This window comes from Triturus cristatus, chromosome 8, assembly GCF_964204655.1.
Source record: "Triturus cristatus chromosome 8, aTriCri1.1, whole genome shotgun sequence".
In the NCBI taxonomy this organism is placed as follows: domain Eukaryota; kingdom Metazoa; phylum Chordata; class Amphibia; order Caudata; family Salamandridae; genus Triturus; species Triturus cristatus.
Window position 1 is genome coordinate 1,424,805,942 of NC_140591.1, and position 18,534 is coordinate 1,424,824,475.

General features: G+C 48.5%; 1 long non-coding RNA gene across 1 annotated transcript; it reads left to right on the forward strand.

The window, feature by feature from the left end:
• The first annotated feature begins 333 nt into the window (after positions 1-333).
• Positions 334-17,777, forward strand: LOC146805864 (uncharacterized). Its single transcript, XR_014967519.1, has 3 exons — positions 334-446; positions 6,935-7,041; positions 17,693-17,777. It is a non-coding gene; the product is annotated as an uncharacterized LOC146805864 (long non-coding RNA).
• The last annotated feature ends 757 nt before the right edge of the window (positions 17,778-18,534 follow it).

Below are 18,534 nucleotides of genomic sequence, written 5' to 3' on the forward strand. Positions count from 1 at the left end.
GTGATAAGGAGCCCGTCAACTCTAAGAGTAGATGTTACCAGGATTAGCTCGGAGATACAAATCTTTCACCTCCTGGGCTTGGGTTTTGACTTGGCACCTCTATGGATGCCTTGTAGTCTGGACAGGTATAGCCTGCAACATCTATGGATGGGTGGTATCAGCCTGTCACCACTACGTTTGGATGCCTTTGGATCTGGCAGAGAGAGAACCTGTCACATCCTAAACGGGTAGCTTGGGGACTGGCACAACACTACAGAACCTGTTGTGGTTTGGACTGGATGAATCTCTCGCACGAGACAGCCGTGATCTCCTCACTCTGTTTTCTTGTGCATCAGATCTCGGAGCTGGAGGAGGAGCTTCAAGCGAGTATTCAGAAGCAAGCTGTGCTCATCCACAGCCTGCAGGACAAGACAGCCCAGCTAGAGATGGAGAAGGTCAGCAACAAGGTAAGCTCTTGCACCACTGCCACGTATGCTGTACCCACTCTGAGTGCAAGGGAAGCTTGCACTACTGCTGCCTGTGCTGGACCCACTCTGAGTGCAAGGGAAGCTTGCACTACTGCTGCCTGTGCTGGACCTGCAGCGAGCCTCAGGGAACCTTACATTGCTGTTCACCATTTTGTATCGTGCTGTACCTGTTGTGATTGTGAGGAAGCATGCACTACTATTGTGTATTCTGTATAACCCTGGGCGGACAAATACGCAACGCTCGTGAAGTTTGCGTAGTTTGTGCTACTTCGCGCTACGCAAATTGCACGTAGCACAGTGCAAATTTGCTTAGTGGCCATTTTTTGCTTGCTCACGGTCCTCAACGTCAAGTTGGCGCATGCGAGCGAGCAAAATGACATCCTGGCGTGACTTTTTCTTCGTTCGCGATCAGCAACATCAAGTTGCCGATTGCGAGAGTGGAAAATAAACCTCCCGGTGAGATTCTCAACGCGAGGAGGTCAGTTTTCTCATTGCGAGTGGTCTTGTATGATCGCGACCGCTCGCGATGAGAAACTACCATTCCACGTTGAGAAAGCTGCCGCTCGAGTAAAAATCTACTCGAGCGGCAAAAAACGACCGCTTGCACTGTGCAAGCTGCCGTTTACAATGATTGCACAGTGCGGACAAGCATCCGGCACTGTTCAATCATCGCGAACAGCGTACAACGCAGTTCGCGTAGTGCTACGCGTATCTCGCGAAGTGCACTTCACGTAGCTATGCGTAGCGCTACTACGCGAACTACGCCCAGGGTTAATTCTGTACCCCTTTTATATAAAGTTTTAAATTGCCTTTCTCAGAAAATTGGCTTAGTTTTAACAAGTTTTAAAGTTTTGCTGTTTTCCCTTTCATTGTGTTGCATGTGATATTTTGTTTGCCCCTCGGCTCGTTTATATTCTACCTGTGCTTTGCCTGTTTTCTTTGTATGAGGGAAAGGTGATCTGTGGCAGTGCCGTACCTGCTCTGTGTGAGTGGAGCTTGCACGCCTGTTGCCTCGGCCTGTTCTCGTGTGTGAGGCACATATTCATTTCTGCTCCTTCTGCTGTATCTGGTGTGTATGTAAGGAATGCTTGAATTACTGTTGCAACTATGTCTCTTGTGTGCCTGGGAAACAGACACATAGAAATTGATCCCTACTGTGGTAACGGAGCCACCCGGCCCGTTCCATCACGCTGAGCACGCACCCACGCACCCGGAGGGCGGGCACGCCCGAAGGCATTAATAAACGGGCGCGAGACCGCTCGAGGTCTTCGGCCCACTACAGTGACCCTGGCTGTTGGTGTCCCTTTATTTGGCTGCTTAGTCCCCCATGCCCTTAGGCCTGCCCTGTCCCTCCAAACACTACATTGGCGACGAGAGCGGAGCCTACCCGCGCCTCGCCCCTCCCACGCACCTGCTGTGCTGACTGGCGGTGTCCGGCGCTCTCCGCGGAGGTGTAACACAGCGGACTCGTCGAACGCGCCCTCGCGCTGGCTGCCTGGGCCGCGCGCGCCTTCCTGCGCGCCTTCCTGCTGCCCGGTGGGGAGTCCTGAGCCGTGCGCACTGCCGGTGAGCTCGTGTCGGGGGGAGGAGTCGGCCGTCGCGAGCCCGGCCCGTGCCTGTGCAGGGGAGTGAAGAGCTTGTCGTAGCTCTGGAAGTGAAGGCCCCGAGGGAGACGTGTAGCAAGGGGCGTCCTCAGCAGTGCCTGCGGGGGAGATCGTGCCAATAAAGCCTGAAAAAAAAAAAGACCAAGTGGTCTCGCCCACGCGCAGCACCAGCCAGGCGACCTGCCTGCGTCAAGGAGCTCAGCCGTTGGTCTCGCCTGCGCGCAGCGCCAGGCAGGCGGCCTGCATCAGCCCGGAAAGGGGAAGGAGTGTGACGGTGGTCTCGCCTGGACAGCAGACCTGCAGCCACGGCCTGGGAGGTGAAGGTGAGGAGCGACAAGCATGACCACCCCTGTCACTAGCGGAGGAGGCGCAGCGCAGCCCGCGGCCGCCGCGCCTGGGCACAGTGCGGTAGCCCCGTTGCCGCCGTTCAGCGAACTGTCGGACCCCTCCACGGCGGCGGTGCGGTGGCGCTCATGGATCGGACGGCTGGAGCACTACTTTGTCGGGGTGCGGGAGACGGACAATACGGTCAAGAGGTCTCTCCTCATGTGCTACGGGGGCGAAGAACTGTACGACCTTTTCGAGACCCTACCAGATAGGGGGAACGCCAACGACTATGCGGGCGCCATAAGGGCCCTAAACCGCCATTTTGATCCCCAAACCAACCCCGACTTCGAGTGGTTCAAGCTCCGCCGGGCGCGACAAGAGGAAACAGAAAGCATCGACGTCTTCTATGCCCGCCTCCGAAAACTCTCGCTGTCCTGCGAGCTACCGGACCAGAGAGCAGAGATTCGGGCTCAGCTCATCCAGGGTTGCAGGTCGGTCCCGTTGAGGCGCCTTATCCTACGGCAGCCAGGCATCTCCCTAGATGACATCCTGATCCTGGGCCGGTCTCACGAGCTGTCCAACGCTCGGGCGGACGAGATGGAGGCGGCCCTCAACCGGCCAGCTACGGCCCCGAAACCGCCGGCAGTCAAGGATGAGAGGGTGGATGTGCTGCAGAAGCGACCGAACCAGCAGCGAGGAGCAGCGAGGGCTCCGCAGGGCGGCGCCTGTGGCAACTGCGGCCTAGGTCACCCGCCTGGCGGCCGGTGCGTCGCTATGGGACAAACATGTCTGAAGTGCGGACGGGCAAACCATTTCGCGAAGGTCTGCAGAGGCGGCAGAAGGGCGCGTGGCGGTGCTTCCGGCCCGCGAGGGGCAGCGGCGCGCGTGCACCAACTGACAGTGGAAGAATCCGCCGCCCTGCGCGAAAACACCAAGACAGAGTTCGATGAAGAGGCGGAGGAAGAAGAGGTATTCTTCGTTTCGTTCGTGGGCCGGGAAGGCACGAGGAGAAGGCCGCCGCCCATGTGTGACATCATGGTGGCCGGGTCCCCGGTGAGCGCTCTCATCGACATGGGGGCGTCGGTGAACGTCATGGACAGCTGCCAGTATGAGAGGCTGTCGCCACGACCACCCCTGAGGCCCTCCAAAGCCCAAATCTTCACATATGACAGTGACAAGCCACTGTCCCTGCGAGGGTTGATCGACGTTGAAGTCGTCAGTGACGGCAGGAAGCTGGCCACGACGTTCCACGTGGCGGAAGGCAAGAGGGGCACCCTGCTGAGCTGTCACACCGCCGAAGATCTGGCGCTGGTATTCTTCGCGAATCAGGTGCATGACCTGCATGCCAGGGAGATGTTGAAGGACTTTCCAATGCTGTTTCGAGGTCTAGGGTGCCTACGCGGGAAGCAGTTCAAACTACACGTGGACCCGACGGTCCGGCCCATGGCGCTGCGTCACAGGAGAATACCATTCCTCCTGAGACCACGAGTGGAGGAGGAGTTGAAGAAGTTGGAAGACCTGGGGGTGATCGAGAAAGTGTCGGGTCCCACCCCGTGGGTGTCCCCCCTAGTTGTGGCGCCCAAACCCAAGCAGCCAGGCGCCATCCGTCTGTGTGTGGATATGCGCCTCCCGAACAAGGCAGTCAAGCGCGAAAGACACCTCACGCCCACCATGGACGATATCGTGGCCGACCTCAACGGCGCGCAGTGGTTCACGAAACTGGATCTCAACGCGGGATACCATCAGCTAGAACTCCACCCAGACAGCCGCAACATCACCACCTTCTCCACCCACGTTGGCCTGAGGAGGTACAAGCGGTTGAGTTTCGGTATTTCGTCAGCGGCCGAAGTGTTCCAAAACGCCATACGGGAGACTCTCTCGGGACTCCAAGGAGTCATCAATTTGAGCGACGACATTTTGGTGTTCTCAAAGACTCTGGAAGAGCACCATCGGCATCTGCGAGACACGCTGCAGCGGCTGGCGGATAGCGGCCTCACCCTGCACGAGGCCAAGTGCTCCTTCTACCAGGAGTCGGTCGAGTTCTTCGGCTACATCTTCTCGAGGGACGGCCTGAGAGTGGATCCAAAAAAAGCGGAAGCGATCCGAGCTGCCCCGAGGCCCACCTCCGCCACCGAGGTCAGGAGTTTTCTAGGGATGGCAACCTACTGTGGACGGTTCATTCCCAACTTGCCGTCCCTGTCGGAGCCGCTCCGGCTTCTCACGAAGAGTGGTCAGCCCTGGACCTGGGCGGCGAAGGAAGATCTGGCGTTCCAGGCGGTCAAGGACGCGCTGATCGACGACAAGGTCATGGCGTACTTTAGACCCCACCGGCGGACAGAGGTGGTGGTGGACGCGAGCCCCGTTGGGCTGGGCGCGGTCCTGATGCAGGAAACGGAGGCAAAGGAATGGGTCCCGACCACATACGCCAGCCGGGCCTTGACGGCCACGGAGATGCGGTATGCGCAGATTGAGCGGGAGGCGCTGGCCATCAAGTGGGCCTGTCAGCACTTTCATCTCTACCTGTATGGTCACGACTTCCGGGTGGTCACCGACCACAAGCCCCTTGTCCCGCTTTTCGCCGGCACAGCGCGGCTAGGGCCCCCGAGGATCGAGAGATGGGCAGTCCAATTGCAAGCATACAGGTTTGAGGTCGTATTCCGACCCGGTGCCAACAACCCGGCGGACTTCCTGTCCCGGCACCCGGGGCAGGCGCACCCTGATCAGTCGGATGAGCGAGGCACGGAAGAGTTCGTCCGGTTGGTATCGCAAGCAGCATGCCCGGTGGCACTCACGCTGGAAGACATCGGAAAGGCCACGGAGCTGGACGACTGCCTCGTAAAGGTGAAGCGCACGCTGGCAAACCGCCACTGGTGGAACTTCCTGGACGGAGTGCAAGCCCTCACTGAAGAGGAGAGAGTCTTTCGGCAGCAAATGTGGAATGCGCAGAGTGAACTCAGCGAGGGGCCGCATGGCGTGGTCTTGAGAGGAGCAACACTCGTCATTCCGAAGAGTCTCCAAGGAGAGGTGGTTAGGTTGGCACATCAAGGGCATCAAGGCGTCTCCAAGACCAAGGCCAGGCTGCGGAGCAAGGTGTGGTTCCCTCGGATGGATGCACTGGTTGAGGAAGTCATCCGCAACTGTCACTCGTGTAACATCACCGGGGGCGAGCCGGCACCTCATCCGGTGATTACGGAGGACCCATGTCTGGAACCCTGGTCCAAGTTGTGTGTGGACTTTGGATCTTTAACGGATGGGCGACACACCTTAGTGGTGGTGGATTCGCACTCCAAGTTCCCGGTGGTGGAAGTGGTCTCCTCCACAGCATTCAGCCAGGTGCGAGCGGCGCTGGACCGCGTATTTGCCATGATGGGCCTACCTGAGGAAGTCCGGTCGGACAATGGGCCACCGTTCCAAGGACGAGAGTTCCAGGACTACTTAGCAGCCCGAGGGGTCAGGCACAGGAAGATCACCCCACAGTGGCCCCAGGCGAATGGAGAGGTAGAACGGTTTATGCGCACGATGAACCGGGCTCTGAGGATCGGAGTCGAGCAAGGGGAAGACGCGGATCAATGCCTCTCACAGTTCCTAAGTGCGTACCGCCGGACACCTCACTGCACTACTCGGTGCGCGCCAGCGCACCTTCTGTTCAAGAAGGCCCCCAGAGACAATATCCCGGCGAGTCACGTGTGGCAGCCTCGGCCGCTGGACCAAGAGGCGGCTCAAGGGAGAAGGCGGACCTCCAACGAGAAGGCCAGTATATCGAGGAGAGCCCAGGCGAGGAGTCTCCAGGTGGGAGACGGGGTCATCCTGAAAGACCGTTACCCGAATTGGAAGTATCGCACCCCGTTTGAACCGGAAGTGTGGGAGGTGATCAGGGTGCAGGGCACCATGGTGTCAGCCCGGAGAGGAACACGGACAGTGACTCGAAATGCGTCCTGGTTCAAACGAATCACCTCAGGTTCCCCCGAGACTGACCCGCAGGAGGAGGAGCTCGAGGCCAGAGAAGGGTGCAGCTCACCAGGAGGGCAGGCGAGCACATCGCAGAGCGCACCCTCACCGTCCGGCGTGGGAGATCGAGAGGACGGGCCCTCTGAAGAGGCGGGGGCACCCAGTGACAGAGGAGCTTGCGGAACCGGACGAGGAGACGTCACCCGGAGCCAGCCGTATGGCCTTCGGCCAAACCCAGCCCCAAGTAAGAGACTCAGAGACTTTGCGTGGTGTGTGCAAGAGCAGAACTGTTCCGTGATAAATGATCTCTGTATCTGAAAGATTGGAGGGATGCGGTAACGGAGCCACCCGGCCCGTTCCATCACGCTGAGCACGCACCCACGCACCCGGAGGGCGGGCACGCCCGAAGGCATAAATAAACGGGCGCGAGACCGCTCGAGGTCTTCGGCCCACTTCAGTGACCCTGGCTGTTGGTGTCCCTTTATTTGGCTGCTTAGTCCCCCATGCCCTTAGGCCTGCCCTGTCCCTCCAAACACTACACCTACCTCGGTCACTCACATGGGTAAAACTTTTATTTCTCCTACACAGACTCTGCAGGAGGAGCTCACTCGAACCCGGGTTGGGGTTTCGCGAGTCCTGCAAAGAGCAGAGCGAACAGAGGAGGCACTGCAGCACCTGGAGAAAATTGTGGGCAGGTAAGAAAGTCACTGTTTGTAAACCAAAGTTAGGGAACAAGCGAAGATTATCCTCACTTTGTAGAAGAAAGAAAGGAGCCTGCTTACTCGTGTAGTAAGGTGCACTCATCTCACTGCGGGTGGGAGATGGGGCCTGCAGACAGTGTGGCAGATCCCACCAGTGTCCTAGGGGCGGAGCTTGATTCCACAGATTAAACTTCAGAATTCTTCAGACTGTTTAGTAGCACAGAAGGTGAAATGGAGTTGTCTTGAACGATTCACAACTTGGGACTGGTGTACAAAGGTAGGCTCCTAAACCTTTTGATGTTTTTTAGACCAATTGGTTTGTGACCCTCTGCTTCCTATTGGGGTGTGATAAATGTGTGCAGGAGACATTTTGGGATCTCCTGTGAACTGCTGTTAATGCAGGCGTTTAAGGCCTGCAAGAGCCCACAGACCTTTGTCCCTGCATTAACATTCCCTGCGTTCTGATTTCTTAGTAAAGCAGCCCCTCTGCTGCTGACGGGGCAGCTTTAAAAATAATACTTTGGCATACATGGGATGGCATTCAGAAGTGTAGTCCTGTAGACTGCTGTCTTCTCCCTTGATGCCAGCCATCACCTTTTACAAAGTGGGTGCTGTCCCATGGGACAGCCTTCCGCCTTGCAAATGGATTAGCACCCCATGTTGACTTCCTGTGTCTTGTCGATGGTTTGGTTTGTGACTGCACTTGTGGTTGTAGAGCATTGCTACATATCATTTTGCTGTGAATGAGATGAGAGAGTCCTTTTCATGACTCCTTGCCATTCAGAATGAATCACAGAAGGCAGCATCTCAGGCAGAAAGGCCTTTCTGACTGTCAGATTTCCTTTGGTACATTGCTACTTGTAAGTTTGATTGCCTAGAGGGAAGTCAAGCCTCACAGGGCTCAGTATTCGTGTTCCTTGCCCCTCGTACATGACTGAACGACAGAGTTAGAAAATTACAAGCACCATCAAACAACCTTAAGCTAGGTCCCTGGTTTTGTGAAGCATCATGGAACCAAGGGTTTTCCTCCTGCTAGTACTCTGCTTGCGGTTCAGATTATATGGGGCACTGGGCATTGATGGCAGGGGTTAGTGTAGTCTCCTAATTCCACATTGTGTGTAGAGGATAACTAGCAGTCTGAATTCTATACCACGCCTGGTTGTCAGAATGCAGTACTTCGAAAATCAGCGATGAGTAAAAGTTCTGACATGCGGTGAGAGACTTTAACAAGGGAATGTACACAGCAACATCTCCTTGCTACAGCATTTGACATGGAGATTAGTTTTCTCTGGGCTAATCTAGTTTGGATAGTATATGGTGAGCAAACGTTGTTCCTACGTCTCACCGAACATTCTTCCTTTGTTATCTGAGATGTTTTCATATCATCCCATAAATATTAGACAGAACAATAATCCTTATTTTCCCCTATGCGCTTTTGTGACCAATAGTTTTGTGGGCCTTATATGGATAGCTAAGAGGCCTTGAGATATAGTCTGACACCTCTCTGGACTGGATGAGGACTTCCACCCACCAATGCCTTGTACTCTCAGCGCTGCTATCGAGATCCCAGTTTTAAATTAGAGACGCATGAGGGCTTGGAAGACAGTCTGACACCTCTCTAGACCAGAGGAGGGCTTCCACTCTCCAGTGCCTTATAGCTCTCAGCACTGTTATCGTGCTCCCAGTTTTTTGAGGCTCAGGCATGTGTGCTGACACACAAATCTTTGTAGACTTTTTATGAAGGCTACACCCCTACATGTAGTAACCTTAAGTAAAGAAGGGATCAGCATACACATTGTTTTCTTCATCTGTTTTCCGGAGTCTGACGTTTAGGTCTGTGAGTGCAACATGAAAAAAGAACCTTCTCTTGAGTGTTTTTCTCCACCATGCCTCAAACACTAACCCTGGAGACAGTTGTTCAGTTCAGATATATGTATTCCAACTATAGGATTATTGTTTACAGTCTTGTGTATTGAAGCCCAGACACGTGTCTGATTTGTGTCATTATTTCCACAAGGTTCACTGCCATGGGGCCTTCTTTTTGGTCACCGATTGCTTAGTAAAAGGCACAAGCCCAGCACAATCGAGGTTTTGTTAGTGGGCTATTACATTGTCGGCACTGGCTTGACCAAGAACCTGAATATCTAATGGTGGGTTGGACTATTTCTCTTTCCATATGTCAAAGAAACTTAGGCTGCAGCAGGACAAATTTGCTGCTTTCTAAATTTGTAAGAAGCCATTAGAAAAGGGGTCTCTAACCTTTTCTGTAGTGAGAGCTACTTCTGATGAGTGAAAATCAAAGTGAGATACTCAAGGGTAAGCAACTTACGTATTGTTACAAGACACCCCATGCACAGCTTAATTGCCTTTAAGCCAGGTTTTCTTCACTTTACATTTCTCCCATTTGGGAAAAAAATACAATTCTTTTACTTATAAATATGGCACAGTGTCTACTGGCCACTGGGAGCAAAATGCCTGCTGCTTGGAAATGCGACACTATGACATGGGAGAAAATTAAAATGAAGAGTTAATCATAAAGGTACATTTTCATTTTCTCCTATCTAAAAGCATTCAGAAACATCATTTTGTCCTCATGCTCCAATACTGAGTCGACAAGGGCTTTTATGTAAGAGTTAAATACTTCAGTTCTGCACCTCTATGATCCAGCGTGGCCCATAAATCTGACCGAGCCCTGCTCTTTATCAGGCTCTGCTGTCTGCAGCCTGGTGATAATAATGTAAAGTAAACACACCCTTCCATTAATGTTGAAAGAAAATGTGACGCTGCACTAATTTAAAAAGCAACGCAAGGCTGCAGGCTACTTTGAAGATGGGTGCGAGCTACTGGTAGCTCGCGATTGACTGGTTGGAGACACCTGCTTTAGAATGTTGATTCAGTACTGTAGTGTTAAAACAACCTTTGCTTCTTGATATTTGTTTAAAGGCCTGTCCCATGAGTAGCACGGTTGTCTTTTTTTTCACACGTGCTCATGCCATTAATTACGTTTCTTCTGTTTCCACTACTTGCGATTTTTCTGCCGTCTTTCTAAAGGGATGACCTTGCTATCCATATTCCTGGATGTTAATGAACATGCCTCAGGAAAAGAAAAGTCACTTGCCTGGAACACCTGGGGTTGTATTGCCGGAGTGCCCCAGGGCACAACGTACGTTTGCGCCCACTTTGCATGCCCCTGGGGCGCTTTGGTATTACAGAAAGGGCCGCAGATGCTTGTACTTCCCCTTCTGTAATACCGATAGTGCCAGTGCACATAAAGCATGAGTTCGCGGCTGCCCTAGAGGCAGCGCATTCACTATAATGAAGTGCATTTTAGTGGTTAGCGCTGGACGCACCTTTTGAATGGTGCGCCAGCTCCAACCAGGAGAATGCACCACATACCGTAATACAGCCCGTGTTCTCCAACATGAGCATCTTCTTTAAATTAATAAACAACCCTTGTATCTTCTCTGTTTTCATCAGATTGGAAGTAAGTGTCTGGGTTACAATTTAGTTTCACTTCTTGCTCATAAGTATGAATTTCCTATTGCCCAACTCACTAACATATTGTATGGGGTCACGGACAATGAGTTTTCGTGTTGATTTGGAAAACAAGGCCCAACACACTCTGTATAAACCCCTTACCTGCCAGTTTACAGTATGGATTCATGACTAAGGATTGTCTGACACAAATGCAGGATTCATATCCATATGTGTAAGTTGTTCACACTTGTATATATGATTTATTAATGCAAACACTTACTAGTGGGGTGCGTGATCGCAGGAACTGCTGGGAGCCAGAGAATTACCAGTGGTTTTAGTATAAAAATGTATGTAAATGGACAGAAAGTCTAACATATTGAGGCCACTTATAATGCTTCCCCACTGCTCTCTGATTATATGAAAATACACACAAGACCTGAAAGCAAACATTGGTGGTTGTTTACTTTCTAAATAAAATGTATACAAAAATATGCAACTTGGGGGGGAAAAACGCTTTACTGAACTATTATGCAGTTTTAGATGCCATTTCTTTGACGTTTCAGTTGGTAAAATGGTTTGATGCAGGACTATATTAAAAAAAAATAATAATAATGGTGATTCCGCTTAAAATCAGAGATTAATAATGGAGAATCAGCATCAAACCAAATAATAATAATGTATAATCTGAGTAAAACAAAAGATTTAATAATGAGGAATCCGTGTAAAACCAAATATTAATAATGGAGTATTATCTTAAAAAAAAAAGATTAATCACAGAGAATCAGCTTAAAACCAAATATTAATAATGGAAAACCAGCTAAAAATCAAAGATTAATAACGGGGAATCATTGTAAAATGAAAGATTTAATAATGAAGTTCGGGTCTGTAGGAGGCATACAGGGGTCACTGAACATTTACCCTAGAGAGATTGCAAATGTACTTATACAGAGGTTTCGCTTGATTCATGAGCAATGTAAAGATGTACACCTTGTATGCAAAGTGGCCTTGAGCCTTCATTGGAGTTTATCGAACATTGTAAATGCAGAATCATTTTCTGTTTATACTTCTGTCAAAAATTGCAATTATGGATTTGTCCAAATATGCTGAGCAAGTGTTGAAAGAAAAAGAAATAATGAAGTTTGGGGAGAGGATGTAGAGTTGCGGCTAGAGCAGTCAACCTCGAAGCTGGGGAGCCAGGTTCAAGCCTCGGCAGGGACGCTCAACAAATTCCGGGCAAATCACTCCATCTCCCGGCACCTAACAAAAAAGAATGTGTCCATCTGTAACGAAACTGGTGCTCATGTAAAGCGCTCTGATACCTGTTATCTTTGGGTCGAGTTTGTGCTATATAAAACTCTAAAAACAATTCTAACACTTTTTTTTTTTTCTAAAGTCTCAGCGTAAAACCAAATAATGGAGAATCAGCGTAAACCCAAAGATTAATAATGGAGAATCAGCGTAAAACCAATATAGGCAAAATGAAAATACATCAGGGGCCCAATCTCTAGGGGCCCAAAAGTGCACCCGCAGTATGTCCTTGTATTGGTGCCAATTTACTACATTCAAGGACTCACCAGATTTTACAGGAGCAGGCTTAGAAACTGTGCTTCTAAAAAGAACTGTGAATTCGATTCTAACATCAACAAAAATATGTTTGCTGATGTGAAAATCTGCTGAGAATTACTATTTCATTTCACTACACCGCCTTTTTTTTCTAGACTACCTTTTTTTCCCAACCCTGAAAAAGATTTTACTTTGGTCTTTGTCAGGAGTACATTTTCCACCATTTCCAGTGTGGGCAGTGATGTGAGAAGCGTTGGTGGATAAATAACCTTAAACATACAAGTCTTTGGCTGTGCCCAGGTTTAACAGGCAGTGCAGTCCTGGAATGATCACTTCCCATCAAATTCCAGCCTGTGGGAGTAGAATTGTGAGAAGCTGGCAAAACCAGAGCTGTGTTACAATCCTAACTGTGATAGAATAGGAGCCCTGGCATAATTGGAGGAGCTGTTATCAGAGCTCTAATATTTATCACCTCATTTCACATCACCAAGAGGGACAAGTAGATTTGTCTTTACAGGACCAGTAGATTGAGGAGGCATTCACTCCAGTGGACAGGTAGATATTTTATAAAATGCCACACCCCTATTTCAGTAGACCAGCACAATGCACCGAGGAGCCTCTGCCATTTTGCTGCATTGTAGGTCTAAGGGTGACCTTGACTGCCATAAGTCAACAGTTCAGCTTTTGCTCTGAGAGGCTGCATTGCAATACAAAACTGTTGTTACGTCCGGTTTGGATGAATACAGGAAGTGACGTATCAGCGATTCGGAGTGAGCGAGCCAGGCACTCCGTGAGGCTGTGGTGTGATGCGGCCCCGTCTTCCCAGCACTGTGAACCTGGGCTGTGTGGTGAGGTAGGTTTTGGCACCAGGGTAGAGAGTGGTGACCGGCGCAGAACATGGCGGGGGGCCGGACAGCTCTCCAGCAGCCCCACCGGTGCGGAGTCACGACGTGTGGAGATGCGCACTCTCAGAAGCAGCAGAGGCGGCGCGACAGTGGGTGAGATGTCGCAGCCTGCTACGGCCTCGGCTCCAGCTCCCACTCTGCTCTAGCAGAGTTGTTTACTATGGAATCAGCAATGGAGTAGCGAGGGTGTGCGGCCCTCGTGTGTGGTCCATGACTGATTCTCTACAGTTTATAAAATTATTAAACAAGACCTAAAACATGCTTCTAAACCCTGCATCTTTAGACCAAAGACCACAAAACTGAAAAAAAGGAAGAAGTAATAATATTTTAGTGACATCTCTAAACAACAGAACTCTAGCAGAATAGTGTTAGCTCAATCTTTCTCGCTGCTGTCTTGTATAACAAATTTACATTGTATTGGCCCCTTCAAAAATAAATAAAAATAACTCTTTCACTCTCCTTTTCCTTGCTTTGACTAGCTTTTAGTTTGTGGTTTTGTTGGTGTTTTTTCAGCAAAAACAGTGATTCAGCACTCCGAGTCAAAAAATATAATTTGCAAATACAAGCAAAGTAAGAAGAAGCACATGAATTCAGCAGGTTCTTATTACTTGGTTTCTTTATTGAAACAATCTTTTTAAAAACGACTGTAGCCAACGCGTTTCAACCCAGAAGGTCTTCTTCAGGGTAATGACAATAATAGTAGTATTTCTTAATTCATTTCTTTACTTTTTCTGTAACCTTAACGATTTTTGCAATGCGGAGGGAGCGGTCCTTAAAAATACCAAATATACATGGGCTAAAATATCCATGTGCGCACTGGAATTAATTATTTGAAATAGTCCATTAAGAGTTTACTGAACAAGCTATACTTACTTTGTTGATGTACTTGAAGAATATGAGGTCCAATGGGTACTCCCTTTTAGTGTAAGGGACCAAGTAGAATTTCAGAAAAATCTAGAATTGTTCCTCTTTGATTTTTGGAAATAGAGAGTTGGAAGAGGTGTGAAATATTCCAGAGGGTGTTTTGCCAGGTAATATTGAATCAGCCAGGCGGGGCCTTTCCCTTCTGGACTGCCTGAGAACTAATGATCTTTTTGCTTTAAATGGTCGGTTTCTGAAGGACTCGCCAGCCTCTGTTACCTTTCGTTCCTTTCGGTGTCAATCATCATTAATCGATTATATAGTGGTAGCATGACAAATGTTTGGTGCCTGCTCCCATTTTGAGGTATTAAGGATGAATTTAAAGTTCAATGATTTTCGATTTAGATCTTAAGTAGTTTGAGAGCTGGAATTCAAGAAACGTCAAGAAGCATTGTCTACAGTAAAACCAATGTGCACACTTTTTGGTCTAAAATATTATGATACATCTGGTTGCTTATGTTAAAATGGCGACTTCAGCCAGTTATTTTCACAGAGAACCCTATTGCTTGGTTTGAAGAGCAGCTGTCTCTGTTTCGATCATGTGGGAGAAAATAAAGTACTGCCAGTGTTAAATCCTCTGTAGCTATCTCCTGGGAGGTAAAGAAGGTAAACTGTGATATATAAATTCACTAGTAAAAAAACAATTTAAGCAGTCGTCACTACTGAGGCAAAAGGAAATCAATCGATTTAAGTGGTGTGAGAACTAGATTGAAGGTGTCTGAACAGAGGAGGCAGGAGGACCGGAAATGGACTGCGTTGAAAGAAGCCGCTTTCTCTGGTGACTTGTGTAAATACTGGTTATTGATCGCAGAATGCTGTGACACTAGAATTAAGGCTGAGACCATTCTGATTTCCGATGCAAAATGGTCCCATTAAGTCTCGCAGTTCTATGCCATCAATTCCAGATGTGGGATTTTGTTGGAGTTGAGTGATGAGCCTCCTCCTTCGGGCGAATATGGCCCGCCCTCTTGTGAGAGGATATAGGTTTTTATTAAAGGCGCAAGATTTTCTGGAGCAATGGGCCCATATGAACGTCCAATATCTGTTATCAAACAAGAGGTCTCTGCATGGGCCTGGCTGTTGTGTCCAGTGTTCCAATATTGTTACCAGTATGGGGTTATTCCGTTGTCATGCAAAGGTGGTGTGGTTGTGCCTCTATATTTACAATGGTCTGAAAACCTCTCCCTCTAGTTTCATGCAGACTGCGTTGTTGGACGCGATCGGCAAATTGTTTCTAAAGAGTATTCTCTTTCACCTCCAGGACTGGGCGTTTGGTAATATTCTTGTTCCTGCCGAGCAAGCTGTTTTTTGTAAGAACTGCGGAACCTTGGATATTATTTTGGCCCTCCAAACATTGATAGATAAGTATTCTGTGTGCACGGAAATGGCCTTATATTCTGATTTTATTGGTTTCTCCATAGCGTTTGTTAGGGTTGACTGTGGGACGCTGTGGAGGAAATTGGTGGCATTGGGGGTCCCCGCACATTTGCTCAGGTTGATAGTTGCTATTTACTCCTCAACTTGGTCTCAAGTTCTGATGGGAGGGAATCGGGGCCTCTCGAGCAGGTCTGAAGCAGGGGTGTTTACTTGCGCCTCTTCTTTTCTCCATCTACATACATGATCTACCTTGCAAAGGGGTATTTGGCTAAATTAGGTTTAATGAGTATTGGCTGTTTGCTCTGTGCTGATGATGTTGTTATGATGGATTTAACTCAAATAGGGCTACAGAGGTGTCTCTCTGAGTTGGGGAAATTATGCTGATGAGCATTTTTTTAAATAAATATCCTGAAGAGTGAAGTCGTGATTTTTTGGTCGGGGTGCAGAGTTAGGATGGGTATGCATTGGTTCCTGGGAAATGACAACATGGAAGCGGTAAAGGTGCATCCATAGCTAGGTGGAATTGTTTCCAATAACTGCCTAAATAAGGATCACATTGGTCAGTGTAGAAGTAAGGCTTCAGCTCAAGCTTCTGCCACATGCAGATTATGTAGGTGTTGTGGGCAAAGGCATTTCGCCCATGTATTGGCGGTCTATTAGTTTAAGATTCCACCTTCATTGAGCTATGCCTGTGAGGTAATGGAAGAACGGCATTGGTCTTTTTTTGAGAAAGTCGAAGGGCAAATTTGGCGACAAATTTTTTGTTTGAATTCTTTTGCCGTTCCATCAGCTCTCCTGCTTGCATCTAGGCTCCTCTCCACATAAGTGTTTGCTATGGCTGCTGTATTAAGGTGGGGGAACAATCTACTGAATGGTGAATCCGAGTCCATCTGATCTGCATTGAAACATGAAATATTTTATTGTTTGAGCGGAAGAAGTGCCCTCTTTTTAAACTATTTGAAAGCTCTGGATTTCTTTTTTTTAATTGGTCAGAGTGGGATGGTTCCCCTCCTGAAGCTCACCTTTAAAAAACGTAATCAAAAAATCAATCTGAGAATTAAGCTAGAAAAGGGATATTGTGTTGTGTGCTCAGCGTGCCCGGAATAAAATAATATTGGAGCGAAGCATATGTAAATATGTAAAATAAAAAACCTACCATGGTACGCGCAGAACCATTTTGTTATTAAGGTTGAATCTACTTTTGTTACAAATCATTACTGGATCCTGGGAAGGGCTACCAAAGGAGGAGAGTCTTTGTGATATCTGTGGGAATTAGGCGCTATTTGTATGTCCTCATCTTCATTCATTGCGGCGCCAATTGCTAAAACCCTTGTTTTTAAAGTGCAATATAACCACAGCAGTGGAGGCCTGGAAATGTTTATCTGCACCACCATCAGAAATCGCTTTTAAACAATTTTTGAATATTTTCTAGAATTGTCTGAATTTTCGTAAATTTCATAGTCATTGCACTGGTTCATGAATTTGAGGAATTGGTACTCTAGGTTTCAAATACTTTTGTACAGTATGAAATTGATTTATTGTACTAAGTACTGTAGTAGCGTTGCACTTTAAAACATTTTCCTTCACTCGTTTGTTGTATTTATTAGGCCTGGCTTGTATTGCGTTATATTATTTAAATGAATTGATTGCGTATTTGCTCTTTTTTGTGTCAGGGGCTTAGATTGTAAGTTGATTATGTTTTATCATGTATTTCAGAGCTCCATGTACTGTATATTGTATGAATTATTATGTTTTTTACTTTTTTACTGTATTTTATGTGGACCTCTTTGAGTTCCAAATCATTACATTAAAAATCTTGAATCTTGTTGTTATGGGTAAGTAACATTTCCTCACTTAGACTCTACAGAGAGTATGAGAGCCTTGAAGTACAAGATCTGAAAAGTCAAAGTCCGGACAAAGATTTGTGAACTGGTGGCCACCATCACTTGAGAACATTTTGGAAGCACCACTTGAGACTGTGCAGTACTCTGGGCATTTTGTGATGCCTTTCAGCTCCCGGAGAGCTATCTTTAGGACTGAAAAATAAACTGTTACCCACAAAGGCTGGGGGTGTGGGGTGTGGGGTGAGGAGGTGAGGAGAGAGAGAGAGAGAGAGAGAGAGAGAGAGAGAGAGAGAGAGAAAAAAGAGACCTGCACAGACACACTGAGTCACCTTCTTTGGTAAACAAACAAATCTACAGAGGTCTCAAAGGAGCACGCTATCCATGGCTTTGGCAGAATCAGGAGAGACTGCTGTTGTAGAGACTTCTAAGCCCACTCTGTGAAATGTTTGGAAGGCGAATAATCGAAGCCGTAGGGGGATTTCTAAATTGTCCACGTGTCCTGTTGGACTCCACAGTCCTTGTCAGGAAGCTACTGATTTTACTTTTGTCTTTTTACAGCTTCCACCAGGTGTTTGAAACCCAGGAGTCTGGGCTGAAGGCTGCTGTTACTCGCCTCGGGAGTTTGGGCCAGCGCATGTGTTTCCCAGCAAAGAGAGTGGACACAATCCAAGGTTGGTTATGGCTTTCCTTCTCATTGCGTTCATTGTGGAGTTTAAGGCCCTGCAAGTATGCCCACCATCTACATTACTTCCCTGCTTTCCCATGCAGGCGGTGGGCTGGATTGGGACCATATGGATAGGACAGGAGTCTCTCAACCACCCTACCTGTGGAAAAGGTGTACTGCTGCCAGCTCCTGGGGTTCTGCCCTTGTACTACATAATGCACCTTCTGTGTTGTATCTGCTAAGTCTTTAGCTATCTCTAGCCATTTCCCTCTAACGTGCTCCAGGCCTCCATCTCAGGGGACTCTTGCAACCTCCTTCCATCAAGGCCTTTACTTGTAATAGCCTTCCCATGCTTCACTTCATTTGTTGGGAAGGCCTAGCGCTGATGAAAGAAGGTGCAATGAGCCCCAAAGGCGTATCACGACTTCTTCAATGCCGTGATTGAGTTTACATGTATTTGTTTACTTCTGCAGGGATGGTGGCCAGGAAGATGGCCATTGCTGGGCTGCAGTTGGAGGAATGGAAAAGAGCCCACGAAGTTGGTAGAGAGAGGTGAGGATTGTGCCCAGGGTCTTGGATGGTGTGAGCAAAAATAGTTCAGGCCCGCTGGCATAACAGTCATGATGGTCTCGATGAGTTGGAGGGCAATGTTTTCATCCATGTAGTGTGGCTGAAAGGCTGATGATTTCCAGGGCGTTCATGACCATTACAAGCTAGTTCAGTCTTCCTCAGAAAG